Genomic DNA, 18,960 nt, shown 5'->3' with positions numbered 1-18,960 from the left:
TGACCACGCTGTGGCAGAGCCATTCCCATCCCTGGGGCTGCAGAGATGGGCAAGTTCAGCAGCTGCACTGCTGAGCTGTAAGCTGCGATCCAGCCTAAGATGCTCAGCTCTTGGGCTTTCCTCACTGGTGCAATGCCTGTCCCTCAGCTGCTGCCACAGGAGGTCTGTGGGTACTGAGCAATCCTCAGACACCATCAGACCTCGGGCAATGCCCAGGGCATTCAGCCCTCCCTGAGCCCAAACATTGAATAAAGGCCTGAGATGTCTACCTAGCATCACTGTCTCTGAGCCCAAAGCATGAATAAAGGCCTGAGATGTCTACCCAGCATCACTGTCCCTGAGCCCAAAACACGAATAAAGGCCCGAGATGTCTACCCAGCATCACTGTCCCTGAGCCCAAAACATGAACAAAGGCCCGAGATGTCTACCCAGCATCACTGTCCCTGAGCCCAAAACATGAACAAAGGCCCGAGATGTCTACCCAGCATCTCATGTGCCACCAGTGCTCAGAAGCCACTCCTGTTCCCAGATCAAAGGTGCAGTGGGGCTGGCAGTGCTTGTGGCTCTCTGAAACTCCTTGGCAGAGCAGGGTGGTCAGGAGCTGCTGCACAAGAGGGGAGGAAGCAGACAAGGGGCCAGAGAGCATGCCCTGTTTTACTTGGAGGGCTTCTCGGAGCCTGCTCCACATGACCTTTCACGTGAGCTGCAAAGAGTGACAGCAGATGCTGGTAGCCAGAGGGAGGGAGATTTAGTGCTGCTCCATTTCCTTCCCTGGAAAATTTGCTTTTGTAGGAGGAGGTCAGAGACACAGAGCAGTAACCTGAGGGAGGGTGTTCTTGCCTGCTCTCCTGAAGGACTGGAAATTGAATAGAGTGGAGTGTGCCATGAAGCCTCACTTCACTGGAGCTTTTATCTTTTAAAATTAGGTTAGGAAATGTATTGCTACAGTAGCTTAATCCCACAGTGCATTATCTGTACACATGATGGACTGGAATATGAACTAATTCTGCCAATAAAGTGACTGCCTTAATCTTGATCGTCAGATACAAGGAATTCAGCCTTCCTTTTGAGATGCTAAGCAGCTGCAGACTGGCAGACTCCCCTGCCTATGCTTCTGGTTTGGATGCTTCCCACATTCAAGGCTGTCAGCAAGAGATGATGCCGTGGGAAGGGAGAAAAGGGGGGAGGAATTTGGTTCCAGGGACTTGGCTGCACACTGTGACTCTGCACTGGCCCGTGGGGTGGCACAGGGGTGCAGCCCCCAGGGACTTCTCTGAGTGATACCACGAGCTCTGCCTGTGCTGGGGACCCAGCAGTCCAGCGGTGCTCAGCTTCAGTCTGTGCCCTGTACTGAGAGGAGAGGCAGAGACCAGCCTGTCTGTGTTCCCTCTGAAGGCTCAGAGCAGCAGGGAGCTTCCCTGGCAGAGGGGATTCACCCCTGGGCACTCACAGCCCCAGTCCTGCCTGAACAGAGCAAGGGGGCTGGGCTGGCTCAGAGAGTGTGTGCAGGGACACACTGAGGGCTCTGAATCTAGAACCAACCTTTTACTGGGCTGGGCTGGCTCAGAGAGTGTGTGCAGAGACACACTGAGGGCTCTGAATCTAGAACCAACCTTTTACTGGGCTGGGCTGGCTCAGAGAGTGTGTGCAGGGACACACTGAGGGCTCTGAATCTAGAATCAACCTTCCACAAGACACATCCTCCAACAACAGCTCAGGAGGGGATTGTTTTTAATGTCAAACTCTCCACATTACTTACCTACAGAAAACTCCAGATTCAGAAATCTAAATTTCACTGTCTCTATACAAGCTAGAGAAATCCAGTCAATACCATCTCTAAATGGAATCTAGAGAGTGAGTGAGCAAATTCCAAATTTATGGTTGGCAGAAACAGAAATATGGGAGTCTAGTTTCACAGAATTGCTTGAGCAGACCACTGTCTCAGTTTGCTCAACATGGAGTGTCAGATTGAGTTATATAATTCCTTCTTGATGCAAAGTTCTTTGATTTTAACAAGAATAGCTGGAAAATGAAACCTCATGACAAAACAGACTTTTCTACCTGATTGCTCATCTGACAAATCCTCAAATCAATTATTCTTTGAGCAGTATCCAGGATAATTGGTCCACCAAACAAGTAAGATGAAGTCTGGAATGCTACAGGAGCATCTGGTCTTTGGTTTTATGACATCTCAAATGTAGGCACGAGGCAAAGGCTTTTCAGCCAGCCCACAATATGAAAAGGTGAAAGCTTATTGCTCAGATCAGAGAATGCTCTAATGTTCATATAAAATAGTTAAATTATAAGCAGGGAACAAACTTAACTGGACTGACTTGCTATTTCTGCAGGGCCTTTCTTCTTCTTTTTCCTCTTCTTTTTAAAGGAACTAGTTCTCATTCAGTTCATTCAGTTCTCATTTATACAACATATTCAGAAGAGGTAGCTGATAACACTGAGAGAGATACAAAACCTGAACTACTCATGGGAAGGAGGACAAGGACTAATTTCCTGTCATCAAAAGGGCAGCTAAATATTCTGTAATTTCTCCTCTCTTGGTCTATTGAGCCCAAAAGAGAAGTAGCTGTGTTATTTGATTTGTGAGATGCCACCACCAACTCCTCCAGAAGTCTCTAAGCCCTTTGGCACAAAGAAGAAGACAGTCAGATGTCTGTCAGACTTTACAGGGAGATGTGTGGGGAGAAGTCTCACAGGTTACATCTCTTAATTGACGAACAAGCAGGAATGTTTTACAACTACAAGATATTTATAATCTCACACATTTTGAATGTAAAGGGTACAAATATCATTTTTGCTCTTCCTCTGCAGGCCAAGATATGAGGGACACTTGCCAGAACACAAAAGAATTTTCACCCCATTCCAAGCTCCCATTAAAAAACAAGTGTACTAAGTCTGAAAAATAAGTGTAGTCATTTGAATCACGAATTTGGCTTTGTAACCCACTGGGAGACTGAAGCAGAGCAAAACACATCTGCTAACACCCCAACTTGAGCACCACAGTTGGCAAGTGCTGCTGAAGAGAGATCTCAGACTGAAGCTGTAGAAAGGTTAGAGGTTAGAACTGAAGTTTCTTGGCAGAACTGACCTTATATGGAAGCTCTGTAGGAAGTCTGCCTGTGCTGGCTTTCCAACCAGTACATAAGCATTCATTTTTAACAGATACATGGATGTATACAGAAAGGCTGATTCAAATCCACTTGGGTAAAATCAAAGCAAATGACTCTTCTGGGGATGTGCTGGACAGAGTAAGGCAGATGTTTCCTCTTTCAGGATCATGAATTGAAATCAGAAGAGAAATCTCAGGTGGAAGGTGGTTACAGTAGGGTTCTTCCAAGCTGAGTCTTGGGATGGATGCAGTTGTACATTTTAATTAATAGCCAGGATGCATAATCTCAAAGCAGTGATGACACCAGGGTGACAGGCACCATCAGGTGGACACCAGGCCACCCCACAAGAAGAATAGGACAATCTTAGCACTGGAATAGTGCAAAGGGATGAAATTCTTTATTGCAAAACGCAGCATGTGATGGACAAGTGGAAAGAACTGATGTTCTTAACTAGAAATGATGGAGCAGGAGGAAGAGCTGAAGGACTTATATAGTCACAAGATAACAGGAAAGCACCAATATGATGTGTCCTGCAGGACACAAGTGATGCTTTCTAATGAGCCTGCTGAGACCAAGCTGTTGAGTTCAGGGAGGGTGAAATACCAATGCTCTTAATGAGCAGGGTTTGGAAATATGAGGGCTCACCTGGATTACTGTAGCACATGGCCAGGAAAACAGGCTGAGGAAAAGGCATTTTGGCCTGCAGTGGCTGCAGAGCAGGGCTATTAAGCCAAATAAGGGAATGGAAAGCCTGTGCTCTCAGAGGAGACCAGAGGCACTTGGATGTTTAGCCTTGCTAAAGAAAGGCCAAGAGGGGATATGGTTGAAGTCTATAAATACATCAGAGGGGGTAAACACCAGGGAAGGAGAAAAGCTGTTTAAACTGAAGGACAATGCTGGCAAAGGAACAAATGGGTATAAACTAGCCATAATAAATTTTGGCTGGGAATGAGAAGCAAATCTCAAACCACTAGAGCAGCAAAGTCTGTGGAACAGCCTTCTTCAAAGATCACCAGACAAACAGCCAAAGTCATGGGAAAATGCAATTTAAAAACTCCACAAAAGGGTCTATATGACATGGATACCTGCAGTGGACTGGGGGAGTCAGTCTGTCCTGACTTCTGGAAGGAAAACAGCATCCAAAAAACCAAGCATGCTTCTTTCAGCAGGCAGTTTTTCTGGCACAGAGGGTCACCATGAGGAGAGCCAAAGGCAGTGATGTTAAGTAAACAAGTTTGTGATATCTTTATCTTCCTCTGCACTACGCAATCACCCCCCACCACTCGTCAGCGATGGGGAGTGGCAGGAATGTGAGGGGAGGTTTGGGAAAGGAGAGGAACAAGTGCCAGGATGCAACAGACAGGTCAGGAAAGCTGGCCAGCTCTGTCACTTCAAGCATCAGACAGCACTGAGAGCAGCAATACATTATTGCAAAAAATTTAAATGAAATTAAGATTTACAAGTAACCTCAATAAAAGTCACAGCTGGTTGGGCTTAACCTCGGAGTCAAGAGGATTAACAGGCTATAGTCCAAAACATGAAATAGTAAGTTTTATACTTTCTTCGAAAGTGAATTACAAACGTGCCTGGTCTCTATTCAGTATTGAGTAATTCAAGCTTTCTACAAAATTTCACCTCTTTATTGTCATCCTTTTGTCTCCTCTAAGGAACACAATAATTTATTAATACTATTCTTTTCTTCTGAAGAGTTCTGATGACTTCACTGAAATTACTGGGTGACAGCTGCACTACAGTGTTGACTGAACAGAGGTACAGGAAGAGGGAAGAAAGGATTTTTTCATCTGTATGACTTTTTTATCAGTTGGTCATGTGCTCCTGGGCTAGCTGGGGTCAGTTTTCCAGATTCCTGGGTTGGCAGAGACTCACAGGAGGATGGCACAGAACAGACTCTCATCAGGCACTTCTTGACCCTAGCTGGGCTCAGAGGCACCTCAGCCTCCTGGCAGCCATCCTTCCGCCTCAGGGCATGCCCAGCACTGTCTCAATTGTGACACTGGGAAGGCACCATGTTGCCTCATGCTCCCTCCCAAGGCACACTATGACAGATATGGAGGAATTCCTCTGCTTATCAGACCTTCACTCAGATTTCAAACATCCACCTAACAGGAAGAACACAGGCAGCAGGGAGCTCTTGTTCTAGGACACCACCTTGGACTGACCTCTTCCTTCTCCTCTGAAAATTGTTTGCTTGGGGTTTGAAATAGTACTAAAGTACAAAACGGTGAATGGCACCAGGCATCTCCCCCTGCACAACAAAAACCAGCCATGCATGTGTCTGCAAGCACAGAGGGCCACCAGAGCCCAATAATTCTCTGCCATCCACTGAGCTTCCAGAGGGCAGCACCCAGTGCAGTGAAACTGGCTGGAGATGAGATGGGGAGATCAGCAGCTCATCATCTGAGCCCTCTGCCTGCATTATGGCTGTATCATGAGTTTCCCCAGGGCAAGAAAATACAGCTGAGAACAGATACCACAAAACCTAACAAACCCACCTGATGTCATTGTCTCTTGGGGGCTCTGTAATGCAGTTTACTGCTGTTCCTAGGAGAACTACCAAACCTAATTACTGGTCATGACTGCATTTCATGAAGAAGGTGCATGTTGCTGATAGTTGCCTAGTGGGAACATAGAGTAGATCTTTCTTTTTTCCATTTATAATTAAAGCAATCTTCTTTGTATATTAGATTCAGTAGTTCATAATGAAATGCAATAAAGATTCCTTGAGGAAATCTCTTACTTTTCTTAATATGTTTATCCAGTTTAATGGAGTTTCTAATTGATTGGAGGAGGAGCAGTTTCAGAAATAGTGTGCTTAAACAGACATGACAAACCATGCAATCAATAATCCAGGATTTTTCAAGGCTAATGCCTGAATAAAAAGCACATCCCACAATGATGCCACTTTCATTCATGCCAGACACCTGAGAAGCAGCAGTCATAAACCTCTGCAATGGCTGGGAGAAAAACCTGTCATTTTATCATCTGTGCAGACAAACTGAACACTCTGTGAAATCTTTATCAAAATTACCCACCAGCAGAATTAGGTAACCAACTCCAAAGAGCATGGAACAGGGAGTTATGTCCAGTTGAGCAGCGGCAATTTGGACAACACTGATTCTTCAGTGGAAAGGTTGGAGAAAAATACAAAATATGGTAAGGAACAAGAAAAGCAAACACTGATGAAACACATGAATGGTTGAATAGACTTTTATTATCAGATGAAATAACAGTTTCTTAAAATAGGATCCCATTTGGGTTAAAAAATGAACAAAGTCACGGAACTGCAGATTAGAGCCAGGTGCTTAGTGGAACTAGAAATTTAAGAACATTTTTGCTTTTATCTGATGATTCTTGGAAGAAACACTTGTGTTCATATTTCTGAAAGAAATATTTCCTGTTGTTGAGCTTTCCTTTGAAAGACATATTTCTATTTTACTACTGAGAGCAGTTGCAGAGCTATAAATGCACAGCAGGCCACGCAAGACAGATCTTTAATCATACCTCTCCTTCCATGAGTTCACTGGGAGCCAATTGCTCAAGACTAATAAGGATTAAAACATATTCAATGACTCTGAAAAACTGTCTTAATGCTAGTCTTCCAAATCCCCTGTATTATTTGGAGCAATACAAGCACAGCAACTCCTGTTTGCAAGTGAAAAGGGAAAACTTCACACTTTCACACAGTCACGCCCAAGTCTTGCTTTACTAAACCCCACTGTTCAAAAGTTTTCAGCCAGTATCCTCATGCTTTGCAGGACTTTGATGTAAATCTGCAGTTAATATCAGAGTTCCTTACGATGGCTTCCATGTAGCACTAAGTGATCTGCAACCAGACATGACTGGGAAATTCAGGGAAAGTGGAAGACATTCCATGTCTAACAGAGGAAGTAATTAAAATAATCAAACCTACCTGAAAAGCTGCAGGCAAAGAGATAGGCAAATGTTCCCCTAGCTCTCTCAAACTCTTCTGACATTATACTCCAAGGTCAAAAACATAAAGGTTGAATTCAACAAAACCAGAAGTACTGGGAGAAAACTGCATTCAGAAGTGTCCTTTGCTTTTGACCTCTTTCAGCCCTGAAGTTTTATGAAGACAGCACCTGGACATCACTTTTCTCATTGCAGAGAGAAATGTGAAATTCCTGACAGTGCTGTGTGGCAAAGGCAGTGCTGTACGTGGGGCTGGGCAGTCCCCAGGGAGCTGAAGAGTGCATTGTGCAGTGCACAGTGCTCACTTCAGGCAAAAGAGGATTTGGGAAACAGATTTTAGGCATGAGACAGCATTAGAAAAGTGGAACTTGTTGGTCTCTTGCTGAGAAGGCTAATACAGATAATAACAATTTACTTATTCTGGAGGAATGGTAGAACAGTAGTGGATACTGACCTATGCGTTTTTCATATCTTAAAAATAAATGGATTGTAAACTAGAAAATAATTAAAACTGAGACTCACAGGGGAAAGAGTATATACTGAGAAGCAACGTGAAATCAGCGTCAAACCCACACTCTGTAAAGAGTCAGGTTAGCAGTGTACACGACAATGTTCCTCTGTACAAACAGAGGAGTAAAGAGCCTGGTGCTCTGTGCACCAAAGACTTTTCTTTATCCTTTCTTCCAGCCATGTTCCTCATTCCCTCCACTTTGGTCCTATTAGAACCCCACTGATGTTTTTGACAGACTGGAGTTGCCAGCCTTTTAGTCATGCTCCAATGGGCTGATTTCCTGGCTGGGGCAAGAGACTGCAGCTCATGAGCTCTACCTAGACCTGAGCTTCAGAAAAAACACTTTTCTATTTTTAAGGCTCTTTTTCTCCCCCTGCCGAGGATTCTCACCCAGTTATGCACGATGACATTGACTACATCACCTGTGACTACGGAGCAAAGGCATGTGGGTGCGTTCCCCAGCATGGGGCCAGCTGGCACAGGAGTTCCCTTGTCTGTGCTATTGAACTCTGCACCCTCCTGAAAAGTGACTCTGTGCCATTTGCCCCCTGGAGCAGGCCAGTGGGCAGGCTGGGAACACAGGAACTGACTGGGAGCTGGACTGGGATAGGGACTGCTCTGCAGAGAGAGATTTTGCCTTCTGAGCTCTGGTGCTGGAGTTGCCCCCTATTTCATTTATTATGGACACAGCCAGTGGCCATAGTACAGACACAGCCAATATCTCAGGAAGCTGGATAGCCTGACATCTACTTGAATGTTAGTGTTAAAACAAGAAACATCAAGGCTTGGGGGAAGTAAATGCTTACCTAGGGTGGGATATTAGGAGGGAATTATGAACTAGACTCAAAGTTCAAATCATTTGGGACATGTTCTGCTAGGGGCCTTGGGCTCAGTGATGAATTTGCTGGGGTTCTGAAGGGGTTTCAGGGCATGTGCACACCCAGGAGCTGGACTGGATGCCAAGGAGGGCCAAAGGTCCCCATGGAGCTCAGCCCTTCTACCGCCAAATGCCAGCCTTGGTTGGCTTGACCCTTGCAGCCCAAATGCCAGTCTGTGGGCTCAGCCCCCACCTGCACTAAGCACGCCTGTTGCTGGGGTTATGGCAGACTCCAGGCCACAGGGAGGGCTGTGGTATGGCCAGCTCAGCTCCTCAGCACCCCACACTTGGACAGCTGCACCTGTTCAGAGGCATCTGACTCATCTGGCTCCGGCCACCTCCGGGTGTGACGCCTTCAGCAGGGCTCAGGGGATTCCCACAAAGAGGCACATGCTGCTTGTTCTGGTCAGTTCAGTGAGCATGCAGCAGTGAAGCAGCTCCTCCTCATCTTCCCATGAGGGCCACAGGAGAGCTGGCTGATCTCCAGGGAAGGCAGTGAGAATGGGATGCTCCTCTCTCTGCTCCTGCTCAGGGCTTGGACAGCCAGCCAGCCACAGTGAAGGTGAACTGCTGAGATGTGGTGACAGGAACCCACTGCCACGAGCATTTAATTTTTAATTCCTCTCAGGGCTTCTTTGCTCCCACCCCTCCCTGCAGCCCTAGGGGAAGGCTGCTGGCACCTGTTTCTGGAGCTCACCTTGTTTGTGCTTGGCTGCATGCCTGACTGTGAGGGGTAAGGGGGCCCTGGCGGTGTTGTCAGGGAGCCCCTCCAGAGCAGCTGCTTTCCTGGGCCAGCAGTCAAGGGTGGGACACACAAGGTGCTTTGAGGGCTGGAATTGCCTCCCAGCTCAGTGGGACCTGCCTGCATCACTAGTCCTGGAGCCAGGTTCCTTGGGGTTATTTTTCCAAAAGCATCCTCTCCTTCTTCTTCAAAGGAGCATCCACCAGCAAGAGATGCTTCTTTTCAAGCTGGGCTATAAAAACAGTGGACAACATGAGCACACTGCCCAATGCTTGCCCCTGGGAAGCAAGGACTGTCAGGGAGGAATTACTGGGTTTGCCAGTGAGGAACTAAAATTGCCTGAAATACTGAAATATGCCTCACTGCAGACACAGGGGCATGCAGCTGTCCCACTCGGCCTGAAGATCCCCTCTTCTCCCCACTCAAGTAATTCTTCTGTTTAAAAATGTTATTTTGGGACAGAAATGAATAATGGGAATAGCACTGTAAAAGCATGGGGAATTCAGCAAACAAAAGAAAAGCTGCTATTTTTGAGAATGTCTCAAATTAGCAATTGTGGCCTGTTTTAACTCCTTCTCTCCCAGCTGCCTCCCCAACACCCCGTTTGGAGTGCCATCTGCAAGCCTGGTGGGAGTGGCATGCAGGAAGGGTGTGCCTTACTACAGGCTCTTGGAGCAACACCACAGCCTCCTAATAACTGGCACATGGTGAACTAATGTGAAATACTCTTCAATTTCTAATCAGATTCCTTGAATTGAGGCAGGGGTTTCTGCAAAGGTCTCAGTGTCCAACAGAAAGAATGAAAGTCAGGCAAGCAGTCACCCTGCTAGTGCTTCTGTCACCTTCTGCCATCTCTGAAAGAATTGTATTTTTCTAATTGAAGCATCACAAACATGATGTGTCCATGGTGAGTGGAGGGGTCTGACTCTGCACAGCAGCAGAGAACCATGCCCCAGGCTCTCAGCAAAAACACCATCACTGCAAGACAAGAAACTGAATCTGCCAAGGCTGCAGATCCAGTTAAGCAGTATAAACTCATCTTTAACAAATTCACCAAGACCCCCATGGAGCAGATGTGGAGCATGTTATACTGCTGTTTCACCAGCTCTCACTTTTTCTTGCCACTGGTGTGGCCAAATTGGCCAGGTCTCCTTGCAGCCCTGGTCAGGGCTGGCACAGCTCTCCTGCCTGCAGCGCCCTGTGCCAAGGGAAGGCACAGGTGACATCTGGACCTCTACTGCAAATGGTTCTGCAGTTCCTCCTGACAGAAGCAGCCCTTCTGGGCTAAAACCTAGCAGAAGAGAGGCAAAATAGGAAACAAATGTGGGGGAACCACTGCCCTGATGATACTGGAGGAAGAACAACCAAAGTCTGAGCTCATGTTTTCAGTTCCTAAAGCAATATTATTCTGCCCAAGTGCTGCTGTTCATGTTGGCCAGGACTTCCATGGATGCCATGGAGGTAGCAGTGGGGACAGGGGTGCTCTCTCACAGGCAATCTCATTTCTGAATTGTCAGAAAGAATTCTTTTTGTTTCATAAAGATGACTCCAAACACTGCTCCCTGGATTTTCCTTTCCAAGAGCAGTATGAGAAAATAAATATCTATTTTTTGTTCAGAAAGAGTTCCTCTTTGCATTCCCTCTGACCTTCCCAAGTCCCAACACTTCTGCCTTTCACTGAGTTCTGCTTTTCAGCTTCTACCTTAGTGTAGAAGGGGACTTCCTTAGCAGGATTCACTCAGCTCCTTCATCAGGCCCTGTCAGGAGAGGCAAAGCAAAGCACAAGTGGCCTTTCTGCAGAAGTTCCCACTACCCAGTAACTCAGAGACCAGAGAGTCCCCACAGACGTCAGAGCTGTAAGTGGTTTAATATCATGTGCCATCAAACATTACATGCCTTGCAGTTCACATTGAGGATTTTGATTAAGGAAACCCTTGAATGTGGCAAGGAAGAACTGTGAATTCTGATAATGTCCTCAATTTTTAGCAGTAAAGTAATTGAAAATGAAGGGTGAAGTGAAGTAATTGAACATGAAAGCTATGTACTGTGTCAAACCAGCAATAATATTCAAGTGAGAGGAGAACATGGTTAGACTGAAAGATGTATCCTTGGCCAGCCATAATTTTGCACACTTCTCATCCTTTTCACATCAGCCTGTGAAATAAAAACACAGGCCACCCTTCTGGTGGGACTGTTTCAGCAGGGTCAGAACGACTTTACATGAAAAGCCTTATACATGATAAACAGTGATGAATAGGATGCTTGACAGACAGGTCCAGAGGACAACAGACAGTGCTTCTGTTGAGATATAATTGCTCTAATTGGACCTGGGCTTGTGAAGATGGTAAAGCTAAAGAGGACTCTGCAATCTTGCTGCCATTCTGCACAAAAGAATACTGTTGAGATAGGAAGCACACAGCAGTTGTGGAAATAATCAACAGCTTTGTGCTCACGTCCCCCTGGCATCTTGGATTTGCGAGCACAACGTGAGCAGAATATTTCTTTAGAAGTTCTCAGGCTGAATTGCTTAATGAAATCTCTTTAAGTGTTATTCAGCTGAAGTTAGACACTTCATATGTGGATCCATTGTGGTTTTGCAGTCCTGAGGAGACGCAGAAAGATTGTGTGAGGCATGATCAGGAAACCTTGCTGCTCTAGGAGTGAGGGAATTTGCTAAGGAAAGAAGCCAACTTTGATCTCCTTCAGCTTTAACTTGTCTTCTCTTGGGTGATAGCCTGTAAACCACCACCTGATCTGCTTGTCTAATAAAACCTCTCTACAAGTAATGTTGGATGTCTCCAAAATCTGATCTCTTCTATTTATAATAGTAGAACAAGCATGAAATTATTGCTCTCAAATAGCAGGCACTGCACAGGGGGTGAGTGTGCAGTGTTCCTCCAGCCCTACTTTGAACCCAGTGCCCAGAAGAGAGAGCAGCCCTGTTAGCCACAGCTACCTCACATGGCAGCTAAACAACATCACTGCAGCACTGCTAGCACAGGCAGAGTATTTCACTCTCCTCACTCCTTCAGACAGCTCCATTTCATGGAGTAAAAAGTCTTGTCTGGCCTCTTCTGCAGGTGCCAGAGCTCCCTGCATGGGCAGATGCAGCAGTGCAAGAACATCAGCCTGCCCTGGACGCATCCTGCCAGCACACACTCAGTCAGCCCTGCCAAGGGCTCTCCTTCCCCCTCATCCCATCCCTCCTGGTCCACCATGCCCCTGTGGCTGGACAGCCTGGCTCTGGCCTGCTCCCAAAGCCCATTCTCTTGACAATGAAATTCAGCACACAGCTAAGAGGCTTTGTGACACACGTGGCAGGTACAAACCTGTCTCAAAGCCTTTCAGCTCCCATGTGCAGACACAGTCAGTTGAAATGCTGCCTCCTGCTCCTTTGCAGTTCCTAAGTAAATGTGCAAAAATGCAGCTGTGATGTTCAGGGACTGCTCATGTCCCACCTGTAAACCAGCACTTTTACTTCAAGCAAGGCCACTTGTCCCTAAAGAGCCAACCTGGCTTACTGCATCCTCTCTTACAGAAATGGCCATCTGCAGTGACACCCTGGAGCTCCTGTGCTATGCTCATATTGCAAATACCAGACACAGGGGGCAGGATGTGCATCACCCAAAATGTGAGTGATGGGAGAGACACCTTCCCCAGCACCCAGGCAAAGTGACAGGGCTAGGTGCAGGAAGGTGGCCCTGGGCAGCCATGGGAAATGGTCTTAACCCTCAGCTTCTGTCTCCTCCCACTGCCATCCCTGCTTTGTGCACCACAGGCTTGGTTTCACATAAGGACCTGACCAATGCCCCAACAAGGTGGTGGGAAAAAAATTGGCCATGGAGATGTTCTCCTAAAAAGTGCATGTCTCAAGCAAAAGCATATGGGATTTGTCAAATGAAGCCCAGATAAAAAACACAAGACATGTTTGTTTCCAGGCAGTATGTCTATAATAAGCCATAGATTATCACAAGAATAAAAAACACAAGGATTGACATCAGTGGGTTTTATACAGCTAAAACTTTGCACAACAATGTGAACACATACTGCAAAAAATAGGGAACTACAAAAGAAGATAAACAGAGCTAAACCAAGACCCACCCTCAGCTACCTCCTGTGAAAGGAGGCGTGGCTGGGAATTTCAGGTGCTGGGCAAATTGAAACCAGCATTTCAGACCAAACTACAAGCTTCTTGGTTTTTTTTGCATGTAAATCAGATCCTTACATTATCTCAGTGTCATTTTGTGGCTGAAAGCAATTCAGCAGCTATCAGCACAGCCAGTCTGAAATTCAGCAGAACAGGATCTGAGCCCTTCAGCTTGTAATGATTAGATGATTCTGTGGAAATGAATCTTATGAAAAAATGAAGTTAAGCAGAGAACTGACAGTATGTGAAGACCACAGAAGGGAGAGGAACTTTACAACTCAGCCTTCACATTTTCCACCTATAGGATTTCAACATTTGCTAAAGTTGTAGTAAGGGCAGCTTCTTCACAGTGCTCCCTCTGGGAAATATCACATTCAGCAATTCCTGAATTACAGTTTCTAATTATATTTTCATACTGTAATGCTGTCTGAAATGCAAATTTGATGACAGAATAATTCAATCCATATAAAATAATTACAAAATTACTGTTTCTCAACCCTCAACTCATACTCCCTGCTATTTAAGAAGATAAATTTAACAGCTGCAAAAGTACAGCCAAAACATAGTCTATTTTTTAAACTGTTATCTGACTATAGCTGTCTGTACAGATTTTGGCTCACCACAGAAGATTATTTCTAAAATATGACTACCAAAAACATTCCAGAGTTAGGATTTTTGTTGCTTTAGCTTGGAACCAACAGCCAGGTCAGCTTTTATTTTGCATTCAGAGTACCCTACGTATGGCATCTGCATTTAATTGGAAAAACAACTGTTGGTTAAAATGCCAAATCTCTACTGCAGATCAGCTATCATTTAAACCAGTTGTTCCTAATGTTGATGCAGACATTAAATTAGCACAATGTAATGATTTTTAGCAGAGTGGGAACCAACTTCTGCAATAAGTAATTTAAGATCCTGAAACTCCATACTGAAGCATCAGTTCCCACTGACAACTGCCACCCTCTACAGAGGATTTTATTCCCCCCATGAATATTGCCTCAGCAGTAGCTAGGACCTTTACAAAGACAGCAGAAATCGCATTCTGTTTGAAAAAATTCAAGGAGTAGTGCTCTGCACTGCAAGGGGCTTTTAGGTTTTATTATGATTCTGGCCTAAATTTAGATTGTCATTGCCCATCAACTCACCCAGATCAAGGTAGAGCACACTGAGTGCGTTATTATTATGAGGCTAGAGGCATCAACAGCTCACATCTGGTTTTGATTTCCCTGCTGTACGCAGTTGTGTGAGAAGTGACTTGAGGAGATCTCAGACGTGACTTTAGCCAAGCTCTTTCCTAAGGTGCAGTGCTCCAGTTCCTCAGAATTGCTGCTCTGCTCTCCCTTTGCCATGGACAAGGAGTCTGGAGGAAGAGATCGTCCCTCCCTCGTGGGTGTGCAAAGGGGGTGACATTTGCAAATTACATGAAGCCTGATGGGAAGTTGGAGGGTCAGTCTAGACTCCCTAAAAGGAGGTGGAGTGTTGCCAAGCCCATGTGCATCTCACATTTTTCTCTTTATGTCAGAGGATTTCAAGCCCAGGGAAGCTGGCAGCGTCAGCTGTGGCGTCGGGCAGAAGGGGAAGGATGCAGCCCCCTTCCCCTCTCGATGGTGAGAAGGAGCCTACAGGCTATTTGCTCTTTTCTCCTCCTGGGTGCACGCATGGCAGCTCAGAGAGGGAGGGATGCTTAGCATGATCTTCCCTGGCAGCTTCACACACTGCCAAGGTAACCCCGAGAGCTTGTCCAAAGAGTTTGCTACAGAGCTGACCAGTGACAACAAGAGCATGAAATCATCAAGCAGAGGCACATAGCCCCAGGATGACTCTCACACACCATTCCCTTCTCTCCTGAGCAGGGATCTGTGTCACCTCCAGCTGCAGACTCTGGCACTGCCTGTGAGCTGCCTGCCTGCAGCCCATTCCCATCTCAGGGGCAAAATGGCTAGAGCCTGGTGATGGGATGCCAAAACCCTGCAAAGACTCATCAAGAGGGGACAGAGCTGTCACTGTGCCAGGCAGGACGCATCCAACCTCAGTGGCACTCACCTGCTTCCCCTATGACATTGCCTCTCAGACCTCTTGCAACAGCACGTACAGGACCCTCCTGCTAAAATGTGAAGTAGTTTACCATCCTTCACTCTAGGGTCAAGTTAGAGCTTTTCAACACTACCTCAGTATCACTAATGAATAGTATCCCTATTCCATATTTTCAAGACATTTCTAATGAATACCTCTTGAGCAAAAGTTGCATCAATTATTTTTCTCCTTACAGGTGGTTTCAAGGCATCAAATGCTACAGAACACTGTATTCAAGCCTAAATGAATGAACATGAGCCTCAGCCCACACTGAGCCTCATCACTCAAGTTCAGTCTGGGAGGCGACAGCAGCTACACATGGAGTCAAATCCTGCAGATGTGAGGGTGAATGACTTCTCTTGAATGGCAGGTGCCACTCAGCTCAAATCTGTCCCCACACTCCACACCTTGGTCCCTCTGCAGACTTACCCCAGCAGTATAAGCTGGTGAACAAGCAGACCTCAGAGGGTGGTGGGCTGTATAAACCACCTCCCTGTCCTCCCCTGCTAGCCCATCTCTGCACTCTGGGAGCTCGCACGCAGATGGAGGGGGATGAATGCCCTGGGCTGGCACACAGCCCCCCACAGCAGCTCAGGGCTGGGCTGGCACACAGCTCCCCACAGCAGCTCAGCCCTGGGCTGGCACACAGCTCCCCACAGCAGCTCAGGGCTGGCACACAGCCCCCCACAGCAGCTCAGCCCTGGGCTGGACACATCTCCCCACAGCAGCTCAACCCTGGGCTGGCACACAGCCCCCCAGAGCAGCTCAGCCCTGGGCTGGCACACAGCCCCCCAGAGCAGCTCAGCCCTGGGCTGGCACACAGCTCCCCACAGCAGCTCAGCCCTGGGCTGGCACACAGCTCCCCACAGCAGCTCAGCCCAGGCAGGTCACCGGGCAGGGACACCCAGAGCCCGCTCACTGCCCGTGGCAAGGCTGCACATGGAGTGCCAACCTCTCCAACACTGCCAAGCTCCTGCAAACCTGGGTAAAACTCACCTGTGAGGAGCCAGGAGAGATTCCCCATGCACTGGTGCAGTGGCATCAGGTGAAGAATTTAATAAAGACCATTTGAAATATTTGAGCCCCCCCCAACAATAATGTCTTAGGGCATCAGTTGAATTGGAAAAGACTGATGAGATAACACCAAATGAAATGGTTCAGACATTTCAGATGTTTCAGCATTTATCCTTGTTCTCTGCTAAGAATGCCAAATGCAGTGAAATCCAGAGCACTAAGCCGTAACTTCCTTAGAGAAGTGCCTTCAGTTTTAATATCTGTCTTGGCTCTCTTTCTGAAACAATTACTTATGCTGCATTTGATAACATGAGAATAATTGTTATAGATTTTTTTTTTTAATCTTTTACTGCTCTGTGTTTTAAATTGTCTGGTAGCTCCACACTGTTTTAGACCAGCAGTTGCTTTAAAGAATCATTACCATTATCGATAAACCCCTTGAACTTTGGGAGGAAGGGAATAGGAGTGTATAATTAGAGAAGATAAGAAAGATCTAACATACTTTTCCAGGAAACAACGCACATGATGCTTCAGCTGTAATCTGTTCTTAAAACAAATCTATATGTTCCCACACAAACAAACTCAGTCTAAACTTCAGGAGCTCTGGGATATCCTTCCCCACAACAGCCATCTCGGAGTAAGTGCAATACAGAAACAGACACAAACTCCCTCTTGTTTGTACAAAAAGACCCAAATAGCATTTCGTTTTTCAGTCACTGTGGTGATTGAAAAATCATGCTGCTCATGCTGCAGTTCTTTTTTTAGCTATTCTAACTGATCTCAATGCACAACAGAAAAAAAAAGAGAGAGAGAGAGAATAAACAAGCCCTGTGTGTGTGTGTGTGTGTGTGTGTGCTTGTGAGAAAAAGGGTAAAAGCCTGTGTTGCGGCAACGCTGCTCTCTTGGCGTATTTCAGACAATTTTTCAGGAAGATTTTGACTCTCTCCTCTGTAAGACCATGCAGGCAGGAGTGCCCCGGAGAGGGCAGAGAGCCCGGGCAGCGCGCAGGGACCCCGCGCGAACAAAGATGATTTCAATGCTGAACTCTGAGAGTTGGATTTTAAGCTGTTCCCGGCTGCAGTGACTGCTGGCTTCCCCCTCACTGGACACACTGGGTACAAACCCGCCTGAACCGGGCAGAATTAAAAAACAACAAATTCCAGCAGAGGTATAAAAAACACAGTGCCTAACACCATTTCTTTTAACTCCCGAATGCATTAGCCTGGGATTACTCACGTTCATTTATATTCCTAAAGTGTCAAACGAGAGCGATATTATTTTATTCTCCTTTCATGGATCATTAATCTATATTTAACTCCGTTTTGCCGTCTACACACAGAATTAGTAACTGGAAGCCGCTTTGCATTTATCTGATAGCGCTGGATTTGTTCATCAAGGCAAACTTCCAGCCAAAACAAACAAGTGAAAAAAAAATATCAGCCACTGATACAAGCTTCTTTCTATTCTATTTTTTTTTTTTAAGGAAAATAACCCAAACCTGATGAGAACACAAAGCAAGCGGTTACCTCACGCTGCAGAAATGCAAGTTTTCAGCAGTCCATGCTCCGGCAGCCCCCGGGATTCAGCAGCGGCGGCGGTGGCGGTGGCGGGGATGGCTGCAGCATGCAGCGGGCTCTGTCTCTCCCGGTCTGCCGGCGCGGCCGGGGCCGCAAGCTCAGCCCCCCTGACGTCAGGCGCCCGTCACACGGCCCGGCCCGGCCCGGCCCGGCCCGGGGAGCCGCCGTTGTCCTGGCAACGCCAGCCCTGCTCCGCAATGATTTCCATGGGTCATCCGTCACGCTGCGCGCACGCCGCGGCAGCGCGGGCGCCCGGACAAGGCAAACACCGCGGGCTCGCCGGGGCTGCCCGCGCCGGCTGCTCCCTTAACCCTGTCCCTGTGGGAAACGCGCTCCTCCTCTTCCTCCCGCATCCCCAGCCTCCCGCAGGAAAACACACATTATACACCTGGTATGGTGGGGCACAAAAGCTGCCCTGCCAGGGAGCCGGGGCACCTCAGTGACACGCTGGCTAGCTAAAATTAGAGTCTTTCTAAGTGACACACAACTGAAGTTTTATTCATAGCCGCAGTGACACATGCTTGGTCACCCACACTGTGCCCAGATTCGGGCGAGGCAGCAGCGGTCCTGCTGGAGCGACGAGGGCAGCAGCCGTGCAGGGCTGGCCCCAGAGCTGGCTGGCCTCAGTAGCTGGTCCCTCTGCTAGCCTGCATGTGATGCTTCTCCAGCTGCTCCCAAAAAACATAATGGGAAAGGGACAGAGCAGTGCATGCCTCCATCTGATTCTGACTCACCTGTGCAGCCTTCTCCTGCAGGAAGAGACACAACACCAGTGTCTCAAATTTCCTTGTAACTCTAGCTAAAATCCACTCCTTCCTCCTAATTTCCTTTTTTCCTCTCTCTCTCTCTCCACCTTACCAGAGCCCCATCACACAGGCACATGCCAGGAGTAGGACACAGAAGATGCTGGAGAAGGAAAAGACTTTCACCTGTGGAAAGCAGG

General features: G+C 47.0%; 1 protein-coding gene across 1 annotated transcript in view; it reads right to left on the bottom strand.

Annotated features, from left to right (window-relative positions):
- Window positions 1–18,346, bottom strand: part of NCALD (neurocalcin delta) — a 53,647-nt gene extending 35,301 nt beyond the window's left edge. The window contains exon 1 of the mRNA XM_005479461.4: window positions 17,967–18,346. The gene's annotated coding sequence lies outside the window, so the exon portion shown is untranslated. The remainder of the gene's footprint in view (window positions 1–17,966) is intronic.
- Between the last annotated feature and the right edge of the window lie 614 nt (window positions 18,347–18,960).

This window comes from Zonotrichia albicollis, chromosome 1 (genome assembly GCF_047830755.1).
Source record: "Zonotrichia albicollis isolate bZonAlb1 chromosome 1, bZonAlb1.hap1, whole genome shotgun sequence".
Lineage (NCBI taxonomy): Eukaryota > Metazoa > Chordata > Aves > Passeriformes > Passerellidae > Zonotrichia > Zonotrichia albicollis.
This window is presented reverse-complemented; position numbering and strand designations above follow the sequence as displayed.